Source organism: Vitis riparia, chromosome 18 (genome assembly GCF_004353265.1).
Source record: "Vitis riparia cultivar Riparia Gloire de Montpellier isolate 1030 chromosome 18, EGFV_Vit.rip_1.0, whole genome shotgun sequence".
NCBI lineage: Eukaryota > Viridiplantae > Streptophyta > Magnoliopsida > Vitales > Vitaceae > Vitis > Vitis riparia.
In genome coordinates, this window is record NC_048448.1 from 33,437,540 (window position 1) to 33,459,438 (window position 21,899).

Genomic DNA, 21,899 nt, shown 5'->3' on the forward strand with positions numbered 1-21,899 from the left:
TTTTTTGAAAAAATTGCTGAAATTTTGGCGCTGATAAATTAGCGATTTTTTTGGAAAAGTGCGTGGGAGACATTTCATAGCGATTTATTTTGGCGAAATTTTGGGATTTTCCTGAAATATTGACTATATTTGGCCGATTTTTTGGACTCTTTGTGGAATAAAAGATGACAAAAGCATAATTTTGGGAACAAAGGACCAGGTGGATCAGTTGCACAATTGATCGATTCAATAGGGATAGTGGAACGTGTTGGTTAGTAAGTAACAGTAGCACTATCAATTGAGGGGAACTTTAACTGGTTTAGGCACTAGTAGATTGGTTGCTCAAGTGGTTCATGTTCTACCTCCGACAGCGACCTTTAATTCTCTAACATGTAGTTGAGAGTTCTTGAACTTCATTTAAAATGTTTACAACTGTCGAAAATCATTCATCTCTTTTGAGAAACGGGCTTTTACTTTGTTCTTTGAGTGCATTTCCTTCAAAGGGTTTAATTTATTTATATGATCATCAGTGCCTGTGAGCTAGGAGCATTCATTAGACCAATGCATATATACAACCACAACTTCTACCATCATATACATACAATAATAAACTAGAAACATATGGATTCAATCAAAAGCAGGAAATGGTTTCCAGCATTAAGACAGCAAGCTTTGCAAGTAACTCTCCACATTCTCCAGTCCACAGAGCTCCTTCACAACAGGCATTGTTGCCGGGACCTCCAACTGGAATGTTGAATCACACTTGGTTAGCCCAGTCCAGGAAAGAAGCTGTTGCCGGGCTTCTCTAATAGCTGCCCTTGTAGCACAATGAACTGAAACAGCTAGGAGTAACGGTGGTTCACCAGAAGCTGCGCAAAACATATTTACCTTGCTGATTATGATTCATTGATCTACATAAAGCAGTGTGTTGGAAACTTGGAATTATTACAGAGGAGGTTTACTAGTGAATTTTATTCAAAATGAATTGCATAGTGAATTGCACTAGTAGCAAATAAAGCAAGTTTTTGCAGATAGTTAGCCGTACTAAGCTGTTACTACTACTGGTATGTCTCATGCTATTGTAACGAGTTACTAACCATTCACCTTTTTGGTTTAAAACCATATCAACAACACTTCTTATCTAGTTGGCTGCCGACCTTCCGCAGGGTATAAACCCCTAAATTTACCTAACCTTGACATGGTATCTTATGTTGAAACAGCTTGGAATATTTGCTGTGGGGATCCAATACCGGTCTTAATCCCCTTAATTGTAGAGCTTGCCCTCATAATATCAGGTAAATTGAAGTGGGTTAAAGATCTTGGTTTAATGGTTAAGAGTTAGATAGAGGTTCACCACTATGGGCATTAACATGAATGAAACACTAACCATAATGAAAAGGAAAGGTGTCTAGCCTTGCCTCACATGCTATGAATATCATTCCATTGATCTCAACAAGAGTTACTTCTAATGAATACTGCAAATTACTCCATTTCTATAGAAAACCCAAGAAAAGAAAAAGCAAACTCTTCTAGATTCTCAAAGATTCAAAGACAATTTGGCATTTCCCAACAGGTGTGCTTTTGATCTGAATTATTCTCTCCAACACCCTCTTACCTCTAACTCCTCACCCACACCTTTGCTCTACCCTTTCTTGTTTTCCAACAAGAGAGCTTCTCAAATTAATAATGAAACATCTATTTTGGTCACAAATTCATAAATTCGTAACATCTCATAGAAACAAGTGTTAATTATGCATTATTGCAAGCAGGTCTATTGCTTTATGTATTCGATACAAATTTTGTAACATTTTCTTAGCAACCATGTAAAATTAGAAAACAAATTATCCAGTTTCTTCTCTATAACTAGGATGCATTTTCAATGAAGAGTTGAAGAGAAATACCTTTAGAAGAAAGAACACGATTTTTATGATGTCCGCTGTTCAGTACCTCAACATTGAACTGCTTGGGTATTGTGTCGATTGTTGGGATCTTGTAAGTCCATGTGCCTTCGGTGACCACCAGTCCATCTGAATTAGTTGTGTACTCCTCGAGCATAAAAAACCCAATTCCTTGAACAAAAGCTCCTTCTATCTGTAAAGCAACTCAGAAAGAATATTACAGGCATATGGATCTAATAAGCACAAGCTTTAAGGATAAGGAAACATTGAACAGTTATAAACATCCTTTAGTATTATCAATGAAAAAGTTCCATTGCATTAATATGTGGATGTGGAGAATAAAATCAGGGAAGAGGTTGAATGCCAAAGCTTAGGGATAGAAAAGTGGAGAAGGAGATGAAATAGTTTAACATTGTAGTTGGGCTAACCTGTCCTAAATCCACAGCAGGGTTGAGACTCTGACCACAGTCATATATAATATCAGATTGCAAAATTGTGGTTTGTCCAGTGAGAAGATTTACCTCCACCTGTGACACCCAATGTTTCATTATTATAGTAAAAATTGAAGCATGGTTAAGCATGAAAGCCTAGTCTCCTCCAAGTTTACCTGAAGAATACTAACTTAATTTCAATAAAAACTCTATGGAGAGGAATTAAAGGGATCTTGAAAAACTTGCCTCACTCACTGCTGCACCATAGTTTAGGTATTGAAAGGAAGAAAAGTCAGGGACATAGTAAGAACTTGCTGATAAGTTCACAGCTTGACTTTGTGCCTGCAGTTTGATGAAGTAAATTGCTAAATGGTAAGAGATATTCAACATCTAACTTTGAGCAAGTCTGAAGAAAGTAAAATGAAAAAAAAAAAAAAATCTTTGGAAAAGATGGCAAATGTCTTTAATATTTAATTTGGATTTAAACATATGAAGTTCTGTTACATATTGCTTTCCCATAAATCTAGTTTAAGAACTCTTTTAGTGGGAAAAATATCAAAAAGAATACCATAAGGTCTATGCCTTAAGTACCACTCAGAATTTATATAATCATGGATGGAATCAACTCAACCCCAGTTTAGTATGATCAATGTTGTCATATTCTTCGATCAGTACTTTTAACTATAGGAGTCATAGTTTTGAGTAGTTATTGTTTCTGAAGTAATGTTTTTTTTTTTCTTTGGAGATACTAATACTGATGGTTTGATTTTGATTGTTTCTGAATTCCTACATAATGCTCTTTCAATACCCAAAAAATGATGACCAACATGAATACAAGAAGAATTAATTGTAAAAGAATAAATATCATATGAATTGGTGGTTTACATCTAGAAAAAGGTTTCTCCCAATAGTATCATAGGAGGCCTTTTATGGAATTAGACCATTATTATTTTGGTGACTCATCCTTAAGCTTCTAATTTGTAGAGAAAACAAAAAAGGGTTAGATCACTTCGATTTTCTATTCCCGTACATGAACCTAAAAGTTTTGAAAGAGCAATTCAAAACAAATTAATGATACAAAGATGTTATGGATGAGGAAATAAAAGTAAGAAGGATGTGAAAGGAGAAATAGAGATATACAAAGCAAGGTTCATGACTAAGGGTTACATGCAACAATAAGGTATACACCATGTGAATACGAAATCAACAATTGCATCATAAAAAAAATCTTGTTTTTCATGATTGAAGCAAGTACATTGATATAAGAAATCATTTTATTACAAAGTGCGTTATGAAGAAGGAAGTGCAATTACAATTTGCAAAATCTCAAGATCAAATTGCTGATATTTTTACCAAGCTCTTAAGTTTGAAGATTTTAGACAGTTAAGGATGCTACTTGGAGTTACAAATCAAATTTATAAGGGGGTATGTTAGAAAGTTAAACTTTATTTAAAAAGTTTCTAAAGATTAGAATTAGATTTAGTCAAGTTAAAGAAAAAAAAAATTATTTTGAGTGCTGCTTTATTTTCTATATTTGAGTAGTTAAGTCCTAGAAAGTTTTTATTTTATGATTGAAAGTTTTTGATTTTATTATCTATAAATAAGAGACATGATATTTTAATAAGAGTGATAGGAGATAGTAAATTTTTAATTCTACCCAATTGTATGTTCATTTATTTAATTATTTATACTTCTCTTTCAACCCTATAATTCCAACAAAGGCAGCAAAAGAAAAAAAATGTAAAATATACCAAATGTGCACATAATTACCTGAAGAATCAATGTGCCCCATTCAACAGAACCCATTTGCTCCTGCAATCTCTCCTTGATAGGAGTCAGTCTTTTAACCAACATATTGCAGCAGAGTCTAATAGCTTCACAGCTGCACTCTGATGTAGTGCTTGCAGTAGTCAACCCCCCCTGTATTAAACTTAGGGTATCTGATTGTATGACCCTTACTTTCTCCAAGAAGTCTCCCATTCCATCACATCCAATTGAACTGAGGGCAAATGCAGTCATCTGTTTCACCTTTGTCCACAGTCCCTGCCCCAACTCAATCCCCCAACTTCCACAGCAACAGATCCATCGCTAAGAATGCTTACTTTCCCTGGAGTTGCTTTTAATGAAATTTCATGCACAATTGGTGCTCGAGAAATACCCCTTTTCTGCCATTTATTGCACATATTAAACTGCTTTACCATATCAGTCCTTTCTTTAAAACTTGAAGAAGTAGCCAACTTATCCCAGATTAAAGGTAAAGTGTACTCCACAGGTTCACCAGCACAGCCCTCAAAGAAAAAATTGAGGCTGTTGAAAGTGTGGAGGTTTCCGCTTCTCACAGAGTCCACATCCATGGAAAGAGTAGATGCGACATGTTCAATTACAGCTTCAGATATAAATGTAGCTTGTACCTCCCCAGGAGCACGCATTGCTGATTTAGACAAATGGTTTGTTTTGCAAACCTTTATATCAAAAGAAAAAGCACCCCAATCATATTTTTTAAGGGCACCAACCATGAGCATAGGCATAGCTGGGCTTATATCGACACCCATTCCTGCGTTGATTAATATATCAACGTGTAAGGCAGTAATCTTTCCATTCGATTTGAACCCTACACTGTAGGTTACTTTCATTGGATGTCTTCCTCCTGCTATTTTCATGTCAGTTTTGCGATTCATATATATCCGGACAGGGCGTTGTAATTTGTATGCTGCAAGTGCACATGCTGTAGCTACCTGAGGCACCATAGATTGAGTGATTTCACTTAGAAGCCATTGTTAAGGGAAAGGAACAGTACAAAAGATAGGCCATCAGAGGAAACAGAGTCAGATAAAGGAAGAACTATGTGTGCATTTGTGTGTGTGTGTGTTTTCCTCGTATTCTCCTTCAAATGGCCGTACTCTTTTGGCCATATGGACACAAACACACAATGTAACCATCAATTATATACTCACAGCAATTGCTTTCATGGCCTTTCCACCAAAACCACCTCCAACCCTTCTTGTGATCACACGGACATTGTGTTCAGGAATACCAAGACATCTCGAAATCGTAGTATGTGCATTTTCAGGGCATTGGATTGAACTGTAAACCACAATGCAGTTGTCTTCATCGGGAACTGCAAGGGCAGTTTGTGTCTCCATATAGAAATAATACTGTGACCCAAGTCTGATCTGGATGTGACAATTCAGAAAGCATTTATCATAAAACCAAAACAAGAAAGAAAAACATTAATAGGAATAGAAAAAAATTGTATAACAAGTAAATGAGAAGTACCTCAGCAGAGAGAATCTTGTGATCTGCTTCAGCCATTCCTCTAGAGAAATCACCAACCTGTTTTGGGCTAATGATGGAAGGAACCTCAAAAAAGCTAGATCTCCTAACAGCCTCTTCTACCGATAAAATGGGTGGTTCCAGATTTTCCATGTCATAATCGATCACTGCAAGGTTTGCAGCCATATTTGCATGTTTCTGTGTGTCTGCAACCTATACACATATACGACCAGTGACTGAACTGGGCTTCTCAGTTCATAAACTAATCAAATGTGTTTGTATGCTACGCCCATTAAAAGAAAATTTATAATAAACCCAACAGAAAGCAAAATATGCATATATATATTGGTGGACGAGAAAGACAGAATCATCGAATTACCACAAAAGCAATATACTCTCCAGCACATCGGGTAAAATCATCTGCAAATAAAGGTTCAGTACCAAACATAGTTTTACAGCCTATGTTCTCCCCTGGGATATCTTTAAAAGAAATAAGTGCACTGACTCCAGCTGCCACTGATTTGGGGTTAAGTTTGATACCCTTTACTCCAGCCAAAGGCTTTGTACCATAAATGAAAGCCCCATGTAGGCAATTTGTTGGAGAGGGAATGTCATCCACATAAATAGCCTCCCCTACGAAATCGTTTAACTCATGTCAGTTGTCTAGAAAAAGGAAATATCAGGAGCCTATGGTAATGGATAAGCATGTCTAAAAGGACATGTGGGGAGAAAAACAAACATAAAAAGTAGGAAAAATCAAGGCTCCTTCTGAAACTTGAAAAGTTTGGGAGTAGGTAGGAAGAAAAGAAAATATAAGGAAAGAAAAATGAAGAAAAAAAAAACGGATGGGTTTAAATTGGATAGATTTTTCATTTATGTTTATCCACATTTTTTTTTCTTCTTCTCTTTTATATGAAGAGTGAAGAATTTGAAAATGTAAAAATTTTAATTATACTTGATATTTATTCATACTTTTCCGCAATAAACCAAACAAGAAAATTTAGATACCTTCCTATTTCTTTCCTTTCCCTAGAACTTTATATACTCCAAATGGTGCTAAAGATATATGTGACCAAAGGTAGTCATTATCATGGATTATATAGTAACACATGGCCTTATTGAGCTACAAATGCCCTGCCAGAGTGGTAATTGGTGAATAAAATAGAGTAAGTGAGATAAATTGAATCTAGCGTGGTTGTAACATGACAAAAAGCACAAACAAAAAGTCAAAGAAAGATCATTCACAAGGCTGAAAAGAAAGTATTGATTTTTTGAATATAAAGTTTTGATGACAATAAATTCCCTTAAAAAAGAAACATCACACACCATAATATAACCAATATAAACTTCATCATAGAAATGAACAGAAAATTAAATTTAAGAATGTAGCCAAATATTTTACTATTTGAAAAATAAATTGCTCTAAAGTTCTAGGCCATCAATAAAATCAATTATCTTTAACTAGTTTCATGTCTCCTATTGTTAGCCCCTTGACTCAAGTGACACAGTGCCAAGGGTCTCATGGGTAGGCACCTTGCACCCATAAAGACCCTAGGAGAGTGAGGCAAATTGAAACCAAGGTTCAATGCATCATATGCGCGAGCTTGGTGGTACAACACATGAGCTGGCACGATGAGGTGGCAAGTAGCACGTGACACAACAGGTGTCGTAAGCTAGATAGTAGGTACTGACACAATAGGTATCACACTTGACATAGCAAGTGCCACACACAACATAACAGGTGCCACAAGCAACATAGCAAGTACCACACGCTACTTAGGCCACTACCACATGCAATGTAGTGGGGTGTTGCATGCGATGTAGCAGTTGTAGCCCATGGCTTAGCACACATGCACTAGGTGGCATGACCTAACTCGGGTAAAATTCAAGTGTTGAATTTTGACATGCTTATATTTTTCCTTTGAAGAGGAACCTTCAAAAGGGAGTCTCCAAGTGGAATTGTGGCTTTTTGGATTTTCATGAATTAATGAAAAATCATTATGCCTCCTTAAGACCCTTGGTGTCTTATATTGGCACTTTGGGAATGGCCTAAAATGATTGTTAAGGAGGGTGGATGCATGATTTAAGGAAACGTGGCTTAATCTTGGCCACACAAAGGGGGTATGATGCAAAGCCTCGGACATGGGCAAGACACTTAGGTGGGCCTTGCTAGAACCGGCACATGGACTCAATAACATGTGGTGGTGTGCAACCTATGACCACAATTCCTTCTGCTACATATTTTTTTTCCAAAATTTCAGGGGGGATGTTTGCCCCTCCTAGGCACAAGGTGGCTCCACCCCTGCATTGTTGCATTGAAGTGAGAATTGGGCATGGCAGGGTGCTTGTGCAACAACAAAAGGCTGCCTCAGACATGGTGGTGCATGGTTGATGGGAGGCAAGAGTAAGGGTATGGCATGCTGACTCGTGGCCTGTAAGGCAAGACCTTGCAGGGGGCTGTCCCATGGGCGCCTAAGACATGGGCAACAACTCCAATGTTCCAAGGGCATAAGTAGACAACCTGATGCATGGACATCACATGGTGGGCTAAGGCACACAGATGCACAGATGGGCTGAACATGCATTGACGAGCTAGCATGCATGGGTGGGCAGACTTGCACACATGGACCACATTGATGTGGGCTGACATGCAACTTGGGAAATAACTCCAATGCTCCAAAGGCATAAGGAGACAAACCTGATGCATGGACATCACATGGTGGGCTAAGGCACACAGATGCAATCAGATGGGCTGAACATGCATTGACGAGCTAGCATGCATGGGTGGGCAGACTTGCGCACATGGACCACATTGATGTGGCTAACATGCAACTTAGTGGGCTGGACATGGCATAAGGGCTGATTCCATCAGAGGGTAGGTTTGATTGGTTTCATGGGTGGTTACTTGGCACCTTTTAGGAAGAGAAGGCATCAGAAGGCTTGTGAGTGATTGTGTGGCATAAAGAGGCACCTCAAGGGAAGACGGTCTGGTCAATTGGGTGGTTTTGTAACTACCCCCTACCAACTTGAATTCAAATGAATTGGAATTCAAATTAAATATGAGAGTGTAGCCTCAGGGTATAAATGGTGGTAGGGGGTTGTGGGGCTCTTCTATTGCCTAAACAGAGACACACGGTGAGGTGTATGAGATTGGGGGTGGGGGTTGGGGGTGGTGCCGCTCATTTCAGAAAACAGGAAAAAAAGAGCCTTGTTGCAAATTTGTGCATGTGACACCTACCATATCCATGAAACCAACAACAGAATGGTACTTGTAAGAGTAAAATAAAAATTAAATAGAAAATCAACTCTTGTTTTTCATAATATAAAACCAAGTTAGTGTAACGAACCAGAAGCTTGGATGGCAGCCCCAGACTTTGCAATTGGCTCACCAACTGGACGATACTGTCTGTTCAATTCCACTTCCTGCTTTGCAGAAGATAGCAAGGTTGAGATTTTACCATGATCTAACTGCTTTGCAGGAGACAGCAAAGTACTATATCCATCCACAGAGCCATCAGGTGATTCAGCATTAGACTCAACCAAATGGCTAAAGAACTCAAAAGAAAACTGACAGCCAAGCTTGACCTATAAGCTGGACTTGAAGTGCCATCATCAGGTACCACAATGCCTCTAAGTAATTTAACAGCCTCACATAGAACACCAACACTTAGCACTTTTCCAGTTAAAAATTCTTCAACTTTTGTCGCTCTTATGGGATGTTTTGTCCCATAAGCACCAAAAGCAAACTGACAGTTACTTACAATAATGCCAATAGAAGTTGTACAGCGAGAAACTTTAGCCATTAAAGCAGCATTTAAATAGGGCAATGCATTTCCTAACGGCCGTGGTGCAGCTCGATAAGTTTCAAACAGTAACTTCATCTCGGTCCCTGAAGAAATGCCCATAATCCGATCCCAATCTGGGATTTTGACGCCTACAAGTATACTTTTCGAATCTAACTCTGGCCTTCTTAAGAACTCCTCCAATGTAAGCTCTTCGCTTTTGAGACTATTCATTATATTTACAGTTGAACCTACTGCAAGAAGTACTGTAGCAATGTCGGAGGGGAAATGATTCCTTTGTGCCATCACCAGATTTCCACCTAAACTAGCTGAGTTCCGGATGAACCCTGAAGCAACTTTTTCCATATGGTCAGCAATTTTTTTATAGACCATGTCTCCTTCTGAGTAAAATCCACTTTGGTTGTATTCCCTTAGAGCTTCAATAGCTTTAGAGATTGTTATAGTTGCTCCAATGCTTATCCCGGTATTATCCCTTCTAATCATTGAGAATTCAGAGATATGTCTTAGATCAATATATTTGTCGTAGCTTTCCACTTCCTTGTAATAACCCATACCAGTGTTACCAACAACTAATTTAACCCGAGTCCCATTTCCATCCTCAACAAAACCCAACAAGCTTTGAAGTTCCTCAATGGTAACAGGATTATACCAGGAATATCTACTAGAGTCTAAAAGCAATGTAGACCTAGTTTCATTTTTCAAGAACTGAGGAAATGTACAGATCTCATCATTATGGTTATACAGGGGTAAGCTGCTTAGTTTCACTTCTTTACTATCTCCCTTTCTCCAAAAGGAATTAAACCCCAAATCCTCCATATCAACATCTGCTGCAAAACTTTTACAGGCATCAGCAATGGGCCGGTATCCAGTACAGCGGCAGAGATTTCCTGCAATAGCCCTTTCCGCTTCAGAAACTTTCAGCTTGGAGAATCCCCGAGGGGGCTCTGGCCGGGGGTTTTCTCAGCATTGACAAGAGCCGAGAAGAGTGACATGCACATTCCAGGAGTACAAAAGCCACACTGAGAAGCATGGAATCCAGAGAACCTTTCATGAATTGGGTGGAACCCATCTTTCGTGTTCCCAAGGCCTTCAGTTGTTGTAATTGAACATCCATTTACACTACAAAGCAGGGTAAGACATGAACTCACCGTACAATCATCCACCTGGTCATGCACAGGGTTATACTTGGACAGTAGAACAACACAAGCACCACAACCACCTGAAACAATGAAGTTAGCAAACATATCAATGTATCAGCTGCCTGATTTTTGAGATTTTGATAGGCTATACAAAATCATAATCTTCAATGGCTAAACTATATTAGGAACTAATTGAATAATGGGACAATTATTTAATAATTGAACGGCATAATCATCAGCATAGGCATTAGTCAAATAGTTAAATTTTCAATCTTATGTTTCTTGCCGTTCATCCTCCCAAAAAACAAAGGGAAAGCCTACACCACTACAAGAGCAATGGACCCCATTACCCCCCATCGATTTAAATATAGGTAGGAACCAAAAAATAAAATCCGACAACAAAATACAGAAAAATGGAATCACAGGACAATACAATTGACAACAAGCAATAAAGAGAACCAGGAAACAAAATTAGACACGCTGAAGAAGAAGATACATCTATCATTGAAGAAAAGGAAACCTGGATTGGGAATCCAAGAACCAGAGGAAAGACAGAGTGATATGACAGGGTGATATAGAAAATAAAGAAAATTTAAAAGGAGCATTAAAGGGAACATGATGGAGAAAAACCCAACATGAAGGAAAAAGGAATATCCAACTTTATCCGTCAAAGAAAAAAGTAGCTCAGATTGGGCATCCAAGAGTGCAGAGAAACAGAGGTTCATACGATTACAGGTATGTGTGTACAAATATATGCAAAAACATGGACAACAAAATTAAAAGCAGAAGATGATAAAGGAAAGTCAACACACAGAGAAGAAAAACCCGTATACCCATCAAAGAAAAAGAAAACCCAAACTGGGAAACCAACAAGCAGAGAGACAGAGAGAAGCATATGACCAAAGCAAACATATATATGTACACTGAATAAAGTACAAAAAAACGCGAGTACAGAGGAGAAGAAAGATAGATACCTTCACCGCAGCTGAGCTTGGGACCTTTGAAAGGAGTGTGAGAACGCAAGAACTCAAGCACAGTAGTGGAAGGGTGGATGGTGGAGACCTCAAACCTCTTTCCATTAACAGCAAAAACCAGACAGTTGTTTACAGTTGATTCAGACTGCTCCATTTCTCCACTGCAAGTCTGCAACTCAAATCAGAGTCAAGATTATGTACAGATATTATTCTATCCTGTATTTGGGGACGGGGGAAACTAGGAAACTCACTCACAACTATACGATTTCCGACGTGTCCATTTTTGACTTAACCAGACAAACAGAAGAAAGAAATCAATCTCTTCACGCCATTGACCGACTTTGGTGCGTCTTTGCTAATACGTAAAAACGTTGTCTTTAAATATTTTGTCCTGTAAAATTAAGAATTAATTAGTTAAAAGGAGATGTATTCCTTGTAATTGTGAATCTAACACTTTCGATATTTTTATTCGAAGAGTAGTTCACATTACTTGGAATCCCGAGCAATATAAGAATCATACAGGGATTTGATGTAAATGTTTTTTTTAATATTTTAAGTATATACATATATATTTTTAAAAATAAATTATTTTTATAAGAAAGAAATAAAATATTTTTATCAAAATAAAATAAAAATAATAAAAATTTTAAATTTTAAAATAGAGTTTTTAATGATCCTTTTAATTGGAAAAACCTTAAAATTAATGTACTCTTCGAGTACAAACTATTAAGTTAAAATAAATTTTAATGTAGGTTTAGATGCATTTTTTATTTTTTTAAAAATAAAAAATTTATATATAATCTTTTATGACATTTCCTTTTTTTTTTATACAATATCAAATTTCTTAGATAAAAATGGGTAGATACCTTGTGTATTTAAAATTGATTTTTAAAATTTAAAAAAGTAAAATATTGTAAGTTGCTCAAATTTTGTAATTTTGAAAAGAATTTTAAGAAGGTTAGGATACTTTTTTTTTAAGAAGAGCTAGTTTTATTAAGATAATTTTTTTAGCTACTTTTTATACAAAGTGTTTCTATTTTTTGAAATTAAAAAAAAATTAAATGTCCATCCAAAAACACCTTATTTCTTAAATTATGATAGTTATAATAATGTTTTTTTCCTTATTATTTTGAATTCAATGTGCATGACAGCAAAAGAAAAAGTGATTGTGTTTGATTTTTATTCACAGTTAAGTGATGTAGCTGACTTTTAACCTTGGGAAAAAAATTCCCAAATCAAAAGTAGTTAGAAAATTCGAATCCAATGCTACAACTATTGAAAAAGTAAGGAAAATGACTCTTTAAGTAATGACAAACTTGTAGCATCCTTTCAAACATATTAAATGTCCCACTTGATTCTCAAAAGCCATAGGGACCTGCCTTTAAAGATTCTAAGAAACTTAAATATACCAATTTTATACTAATACAACGAGATAGGGTGTTAGGTAAATCAGCTTAATAACTTAATATGACTTAATAATTTAATTTAAGATATCAAATAGAATAAATATATTTGATGAAATAATTTAATATCACAACTTAGCGGGTATTTGATAAAACTTAATATTTATTACTTAATGATTTAAGTTGACTTTAAATTGAATTATTCTTAAGTCATTAGCTAAAAACTTATTACTTAGTTTTTACTTTAAATATTAAGATTGTTCGGTAAAGTGAATATAAAATTTATTTTAAATAATCAAATTGGTACATTTACCTTCGTTAATTTTAAGAAATATTTTATCCTTATGTATTTTAATTCATATTTATTTTTCTAAAGTGGAAAAGATGAAACTAAACAATTTTATTTCATCTATGAATCAATAAAAATGAAATGTAGTTATTCTGAAGAAATTTGAGATCTAGCAACTCTAAATTATTGGAATATAATTATTGAAAATTATCCTTTAACTAAGGTCATCCCACTAAACAAGCAAACCAGAATATAAATGTAAAAGACAAAATTTGAACAATGAAGAAATGAAAATTAAAATATGAAAAATAAAACTTATCATGATTGGTTGAGGTTTATAATCACTTTCCTTGGAGCAGATGTTGTGATGTCCCACATTGGATAAGGAAGAAAGTTTCTAACGCTATATAAGTATGAACTTCTCTTAATCATGTAGAAGTGTTTTAAAGTTGTGAGAGTCCCTTTAAATGTAGAGCAGACAATATTTTTACAATTGAGTGTGGGTTATTACAAATGGTATTAAAGTTGATCCTTGACCTTGGTGTGGACGGACAGTTTCTGGTGTTATATAAGTATGAAATTCTCTTATGTAAACACATTTTAAAGTCGTGAGAGTCCCCTTTTAGGTGTAGAGTAGACAATATTTTTATGATTGGGTGCGGGTCGTTACAAATGGTATTAAAGTTGATCCTTGACCTTAGTGTGGACAGGTTTATTTGACCTCGTAAGATGTCCCACATCGAATAGAGGAGAAAGTTTCTGGTGTTATATAAGTATGAAATTCTCTTATGTAAACACATTTTAAAGTCATGAGAACTTCTTTAGATCCAGAATAGACAATATTTACACGGTTGGGTGTTGATCATTATAAATGGTATCAGACCCAATTCTCGACTTGGTGTGGGGATTTCTTTGGGCCCATGAGGGATGTTTGTCTATTTGGCCTCATAATCTCATGAGACATACTGTCTTTGTTATGTTTGCATTGGGGGGGGGGGTGTTTGTGATGTAGTAGAAAAAGTTCTTAGCACTATATAAGTATAAGCTCTTTTTAATCATATAGACATGTTTTAAAGTCATGAGGGCTCCTTTGGGTTCAAACAAACAATAACTACACAACTAGGTGCGAGTTGTTACAAATGTAATCCTTTTTGAGATAATATCTTAGTAAAGTCAACAATGGTGATCCAAGTATCCAACCATGAATAGTAACACAACTACTCAAGAGTGTTCTTTTTAAAGCGATTGATTTTAGACTTGGTATTTTGGACACTATACTCAATATATATGAATTTTTGTCAGTTTACTTGTTTTATTCATGTTGATTATAACCTATTGTGTTTCTACATGTTTAGAATTTATCATTTTTATGAAGTCTTGTTGGGTTCCCTAGGTTTTAACTCCTAGAGGATAAAACACTCTATCTTATTTGTATTTGAGAAGTAAACCGATGATGCAAACATCCCAACATATATATATATATATATATATATATTATATTTATATATATATATTATATATAATTAAATGAATGTTAAGTTATCTTAGCGTACAACATGATCTAATGAAATAAGTAAATCTATAAATTGAATCATTTAAATTAGATCACAAATATATATATATATATTCTAAACATGTAGAAACACAATAGGTTATAATCAACATGAATAAAACAAGTAAACTGACAAAAAGTGACATAGGTTTCATGATCATATGCCCTTAGGATTACCTAAGGAAACATGTTACCTCAAACCAATGAGATATCACGATGCCTATCTTAAGAATACTTGTTGTCATTTACCATAATCAAAAGTGACATAATCCTAAGGGAATATATGACTGCCTTAGAGTCTCACCCATAGGCTAAAGACATTGAAGACCTTAACACTACCTCAATACTCTCAAGATTGAGATCTCATATGGCATAGTAGCTTGGTTAATATGACTACTCAATAGCCAATGTCATGATTCACTATAGGTCTTATCTAATGTGTAACCATATATAGTTGTACACTCACCATAAGAAACCTATCATGATGACCAAGATAATCACTAGCAATGTGTCATAACCTACCACAGTTGTAAAGTATTCAACTTTTTTTTACCACTTATAAAATATTTATATTTAAAGTATTATAGATATATAAAATAACAATAAAATATTTATTATAAAAAAAATGAGTCATGGGTGTGGAATTTAATTTTAAAATATACTTTTACTATATGGGAAAATGAATCAAAAAATATTTGAGATTAAGAATAAACTAATCATTTTAACTTAATACTTAAAGTTAAAAATAACTTTAAGTTATAATATTAAATTATTTTATCAAACAAGGTTAATCTATTTAATAATTTAAATGAAGTTCTTAAGCCATTAAGTTGATTTATCAGATACTCTCTTAAAATCAAAAATAGTTTTAAGTATAAAATCAAAATAGTGAATTTATTTTTAATCTCAATCTCATTTTCCTTATTTGTTTATGTCCAATGAAAATATATTTTATAATGATTACTCCATATTCAACCGCCACTTTTAATAGTAAATATTTTGTAGTTAATTATCTTATGTATTTATAATACTTTAAATATAGATATGTAACAAATAAGTTTATTCCTTAAGATTAGTGAAAATATAAATATTAATAAAAATTAACGAGGGAAAATATGTTAATTTTGATTATTTAGAATATATTTTGAGTTCACTTATCAAACAACCTTAATAATTAAAGTAAAAATTAAGTAATTAAGTAATAAATATTAAGTTTTACCTTAAAACTTATTATTTGAATTTTACTTTAAAGTTATTTAATAAAGTTAAGTTATAATTTTTTTAAATCATCAAATTGACATATTTACCCTCATTAATTTTAACTAATATTTATACTTCTTAAACAATGAATTTATTTATTAAACATCCATATTTAAAGGATTATATATGTATAAGTGTTGTAAATACAATGACGAATGACCACATTGATGGTTATTTATGAACTCCATTTACTCATCTTTAAGATGAGTAATGGGAGTTCATATTGTGAAGCCTATAAAAGGCTTCTTACACCCCATGTCAGAAGCATCCCAAGCAAAAAAAGATATTCTCTTATTCTCATTCTCTCTCTCTTTCTTTCATTCTCTCAACATTTCTCTTCTTTGATTTCTTTCTCCCCTCTATATATATATTATTAAGTAATACATAGTCATCTCTACTTTTATTTGAGTCACATTTATTCTCATTTTACAACACGTTACCAGCATGAATTACTCTAAAGGTAATTCTTATATCTTAAACTTAAAGTTATTTATATAGAATAAAATTTTACATATTTATATCATTGTTGATTTGTTTGTTACAAATTGTTAAAAGTTATAAACAAATTATTTGATTTTGTTTATAATCAAAGTTATACCAATTCTATCAAGTTATTATGACTGATTCTAATAATATTGTTTTGTCACATATATGAAGTTATTTGACAATGTCGAATATCACAAAACTCAAATTTGTGGCACTTGACATTTCAGGAAAAAACGATCTATCTTGGATCCTTGATACTGAAATACATCTTGATGCAATGAACCTTGAAGCTATGATCAAAGAAGGAAATCAAGCATCCTTGTAGGATCGCGCAAAAGCATCGATTTTCCTCCATCACCTCCATGAAGGTTTAAAAAATGAGTATTTTATGGTAAAAGACCCTTTTACTCTATGGAGTAATTTGAAGGAAAGATATGACCATCAGAAAACTATAATTCTCCTAAAAGCTCAATATGATTGGATGTACTTTAGGTTTCACAAGATTTTAATCTGTTAGTGAATAAACTCCGCACTTTTCAAATCAACTCTCAATTAAAGTTATGTGGAGAAAAAAATCATAGAAGAAGACATGTTAGAGAAAACTTTTACTACGTTTCATGCCTCAAATGTGCTTCTACAGCAGCAATATCGAGAGCGTAGATTTACAAAATATTCTGAATTAATATCATGTCTTCATGTTGCTAAACAAATAATGAACTTTTGATGAGAAATCACCAGTCTGGTCCAACTGCATCTGAACCATTCCCTGAAGTGAATGCAATATCGTCCTAAACTCGTGGATGAGGACGAGGACGTGGTCGTGGTCATGGAAGAAATTTCGATACTATGATTCTTACAGTAATAATTCTAAGAAAATGAAAGCCTCATTGCACCACTAGAAGTAGAACAATACTAAGACAAAACAAGAAAATGGGAAGCGTTTACAAGATAAACCTCCTAAGAACCATGAAAATAATTGTTATAGATGTGGTAGAAGGGGCATTGGTCGCATACCTGTCGTACGCCCAAACATTTGGTCGACCTTTACCAAGCATCAATAAAAACCAATGTTTTAAAAACTGGACCGGACCGGCCTGTCCGATCGGTCACCATTCCGGTCCAGTCCGACCATTTGGCCTGCAAAGAGGTTGAGCCGGAATCGAACCGGCTGAATTGGCGATCGGACCGCCGAATCTGATGAACCGGTCGGTTCCCTCCGAACCGTCCGACTCAATCTTTTTTTTTTTTTTTCTTTTTTTTCCTCTCAGCATCCGTGCGGCTGTTCCCATGTTCGCCGGTCACTGGAGCGTCGTCCCTCTAGCAACAGCCCCCATGCGTTGGAAAGCCCCGTCGCCGGCCACTCAACCCCCCCTCCCTCGTGGCTGTTCCCATTGTCGCCGGCAGTGTTTGAAATATCGAAAAAATTTGGCGATATTTCTAAAAAATCGTGGAGTTAGGGTTTGTGAAATTTAAATCCATTGGCATAAAAGCAAAGAGACCCTAGAACAGATCCGGAAAACACAAGAGCAAAAAAAATAGCAATTTTGTTGGTTTCCTTGGGGTTTTGGAACGGATTTTCTTGGGAATCAAACAGGGGTTGCAAAGAAAAAAATAAAAAACATGATTAGATTAGTAACTGCGAGGATTGAGAGTGGCAGAGGAAGTAGGGCTTTTTACCTTTTACTTTTAGGGATTGTGTCGTCTGGAGGGCACCTTCAGAGAAAACTGAAAAGGGCTTCTTTGCCTCGAGTGAGAGAATTCCTCCGTATAAATAATTATTAATTATTAATAATTCATCTTAATTTTTATTAAATCAAAACCGTGCTTGAGTTTAATGCATGCTACCATTGGACTAGTCTTTGATAATATATATTTAATTTAAATTTGTTAAGGTTCATCATTAAAAAAAAATTTAATTTTAATTATTTTATTTTAAATTATTTTAATCTATTAATAAAATATAAAAAATAATATTATAAATTTTATTTAAATTTTTTTAATAATATATAAAATATATATTTATGACGTCACCGGTTCAACCGCGGTTCGACCACTGGTCCGACCAGTGAACCGTGAACCGGTAACTTTCCGGTTAATGACCAGTCCAGTTATGAAAACATTGATAAAAACAAAAGGAAAAGAGATAGAAATGAACTTTACCGATGGTGATAGATTGAACCTAACCTACTATGACATTGATTTTTTGGAGGTCCCAATGAAAAACAAAACCATTTAAAATGATGAGAAAATTAACATTAATTGATGTTACTTTATATGAAATAAATATATTATTATGTCTTATATTTACATATGATTTTTTTTGTTATTTACATTATGCCTTGCTTTTTTTTTTTTTTTAGTTATATCTGAAATCCATGTGTTATTTGATCTTAAGATGAATGAGCATGATGTATGTCTCATAGATTATGCAACTACGCACACAATTCTTTGAGATAAAAGATTTCATCGAATTGACATTAAAAAGCTAATGTAAGTACCATATCTGGTACTACAAACTTAGTTGAAGGCTTTGGAAGAGCAAACATAATGTTGTCAAATGGAACTAGATTCCATAAAATGACACTTTATATTCTAGCAAACCAAAAGAAATTTGCTCAACTTAAAATATTCGCAGAAATGGATATCATATTGAAACTATGAATGAAGATAATATAGAATATATTTACATTACTTCCATTATATTTGGCCAGAAGCTTATAACGGAAAAACTCTCGGCTTTCTCCTCTAGGTTGTATCATGCAACTATAAAGCCTATTGAATCATATGTTGTTGTGAACCAGAAGTTCAACGACCCAAAGTTTTTGTCATTTGGCATGACAAGCTAGGTCACCTAAGGTCTTCAATGATGCATCGAATAATTGAACACTCACATGGGCATCCACTAAAGAACCAGAAGATTCTTTCGCCCAATGAATACTCATGTACTTCCTGCTCACAAGGTAAATTGATAATCAGATCATCTTTTACCAAAGTCATATCTGAGTCACCAGTCTTTTTGGAAAGATTACATGGGGACATATGTGGGCCTATCCATCCACCATATGGACTATTTCGTTATTTAATGATCTTAATAGATGTTTTTACTAGGTGGTCACATGTTTGTCTTCTTTCTACACGTAACGTTGCCTTTGCTAGACTCCTTGCACAAATAATCAAATTACGAGCACAATTTCCAGATTATCCAATTAAGACAATACGTCTTGATAATGTTGACGAATTACTTCTCAAACATTCATTGATTATTTCATGTCAGTAGGATAAATATTGAGCATTTTATTGCTCATACTCATACCTAAAATGGTTTAGCAGAATCCTTCATCAAACGTCTCTAATTAATAGCTCGACCATTACTAATGAAAACCAAATTACATACTTCCGCATGAGGACATGCTATTATGCATGCTGCAACTTTAGTCCTTATTTGACCTACAACTTACCATGAATACTCTCCTTCACAACTTATGCTTGGAAAACAACCAAATATCTCTCACTTACGAATCTTTGGTTGTGCAGTATATGTACCAATTGCACCTACACAACACACTAAAATGGGTCCCTAACGAAGACTTGGGATTTATGTAAGTTTGATTCTCCATCTATCATAAGATATCTTGAACCTTTGACAAGCGATGTTTTTACAGCCTGTTTTGCGGATTGTCATTTTAATGAGAGTGTTTTCTCGTCATTAGGGGAGAAAAGTTGATTCCTAAAGAACGACGAGAAATTAGTTGGAAGACATCTACTATGACCCATCTTAATCCTCGTACAAATCAATGTGAACTAGAGTGCAAATGATCATTCATTTGCAAAATCTTGCAAATCAATTACCAGATGCATTCATTGATACAAAGAAAGTGACAAATCACATATCCCGACTGCAAATACTCCAGCACGGATTGATGTCCCTGTAGGACAGTTAACAAATGAATCTAAGATATGTTTGAAATGTGGTAGACTTGTCGCTCAAAGAATGTAACTCCCAGAAAAGGAGAACTCGAGAAAAACTTGGCACTCTAAAAGAGGCCATCAAAATGACTGATCAATTTAAAATTGATAAATCTATAGCCTTAGAAGAGGCACAAATAATGCAGAAAGCCCTTGAAGAGCCACATATTGAACAAAAATCCCCTTAAGAGATACATATTAAACAAGAAGCCCATGAAGAGCCACATATTGAATGAGAAGTTCCTGATAAGGCACAGGTACCTGAAAATTGTGAGATCTCAATAAGTTATGTACACACGGGAGAAAAATGGGATCAAAATAATATTATTATTAACAATATTTTTCCTTTCCAAGTGGCCTTTGATATCATAAGAAATGATGAAGATCCCAAACCACGAAATGTGGAAGAATGTTGACATAGAAATGATTGGCCAAAATGAAAAGAAGCTATACAGACAGAGTTAAACCCATTAATAAAACGAGAAGTTTTTGGACCTGTAGTCTAAACACCTGAAGATGTAAAGTTTGTTGGGTACAAATGGGTATTTGTACGAAAGTGCAATGAGAATAATGAGATCATAAGATATAAAATGCAATTAGTAGCACAAGGTTTCTCGTAGAGACCTGGTATTGATTATGAGGAAACATATTTTCCCATCATGGACGCAATCACATTTTGTTTCTTAATTAGTTTGGCAATCTCAAAAGGATTGGATATGCATTTCATGGATGTTATTACAAAATATTTATACAGATCCATGGAAAATGATATATACATGAAAATCCCTGAAGGATTTAAATTACCTGGAACAAATAGTACAAAGCCTCGTAGCATGTACTTAATCAAGTTACAACGATCCTTGTATGTATTAAAGTAATCTGGACGGATATGGTACAATCACCTTAGCGAATTCTTGCTAAAAGAAGGGTATGTGAATAACCCTATATGACCATGCATCTATATTAAGAAATCAAAAACCGAATTTGCAATTATTGCAGTGTATGTTGATGACTTAAATCTTGTTGGAACTCTTGAAGAGCTCATAAGAACAACAAATTACTTGAAAAAGGAATTTAAGATGAAAGGTTTAGGAAAAGCAAAATTTTGTCTCAACCTACATATCGAACATTTTCCAAATGGAGTTTTAATACATCAATCAACATACATTAAGAAAGTTTTGAAGCGTTTTTATATGGATAAAACGCATCCTTTAAGTTCTCCAATGGTTGTTCGATCACTTGATGTGAAAAATGACCCATTTCGTCATTGTAAAAAAGATGAACAGTTACTTGGTCCTGAAGTACCATATCTTAATGCAATTGGTGCACTTATATATCTTGCCAATTGTACACGTCCAGACATTGCTTTTTATGTCAATTTATTAGCAAGATACAACTTTGCTCCAACTCGAAGACATTGGAATGGTATCAAACATATATTACGTT

At 34.6% G+C, this 21,899-nt stretch overlaps 1 pseudogene; it reads right to left on the reverse strand.

The window, feature by feature from the left end:
* Positions 1-470: 470 nt before the first annotated feature.
* Positions 471-11,768, reverse strand: LOC117906291 (annotated as a pseudogene).
* Between the last annotated feature and the right edge of the window lie 10,131 nt (positions 11,769-21,899).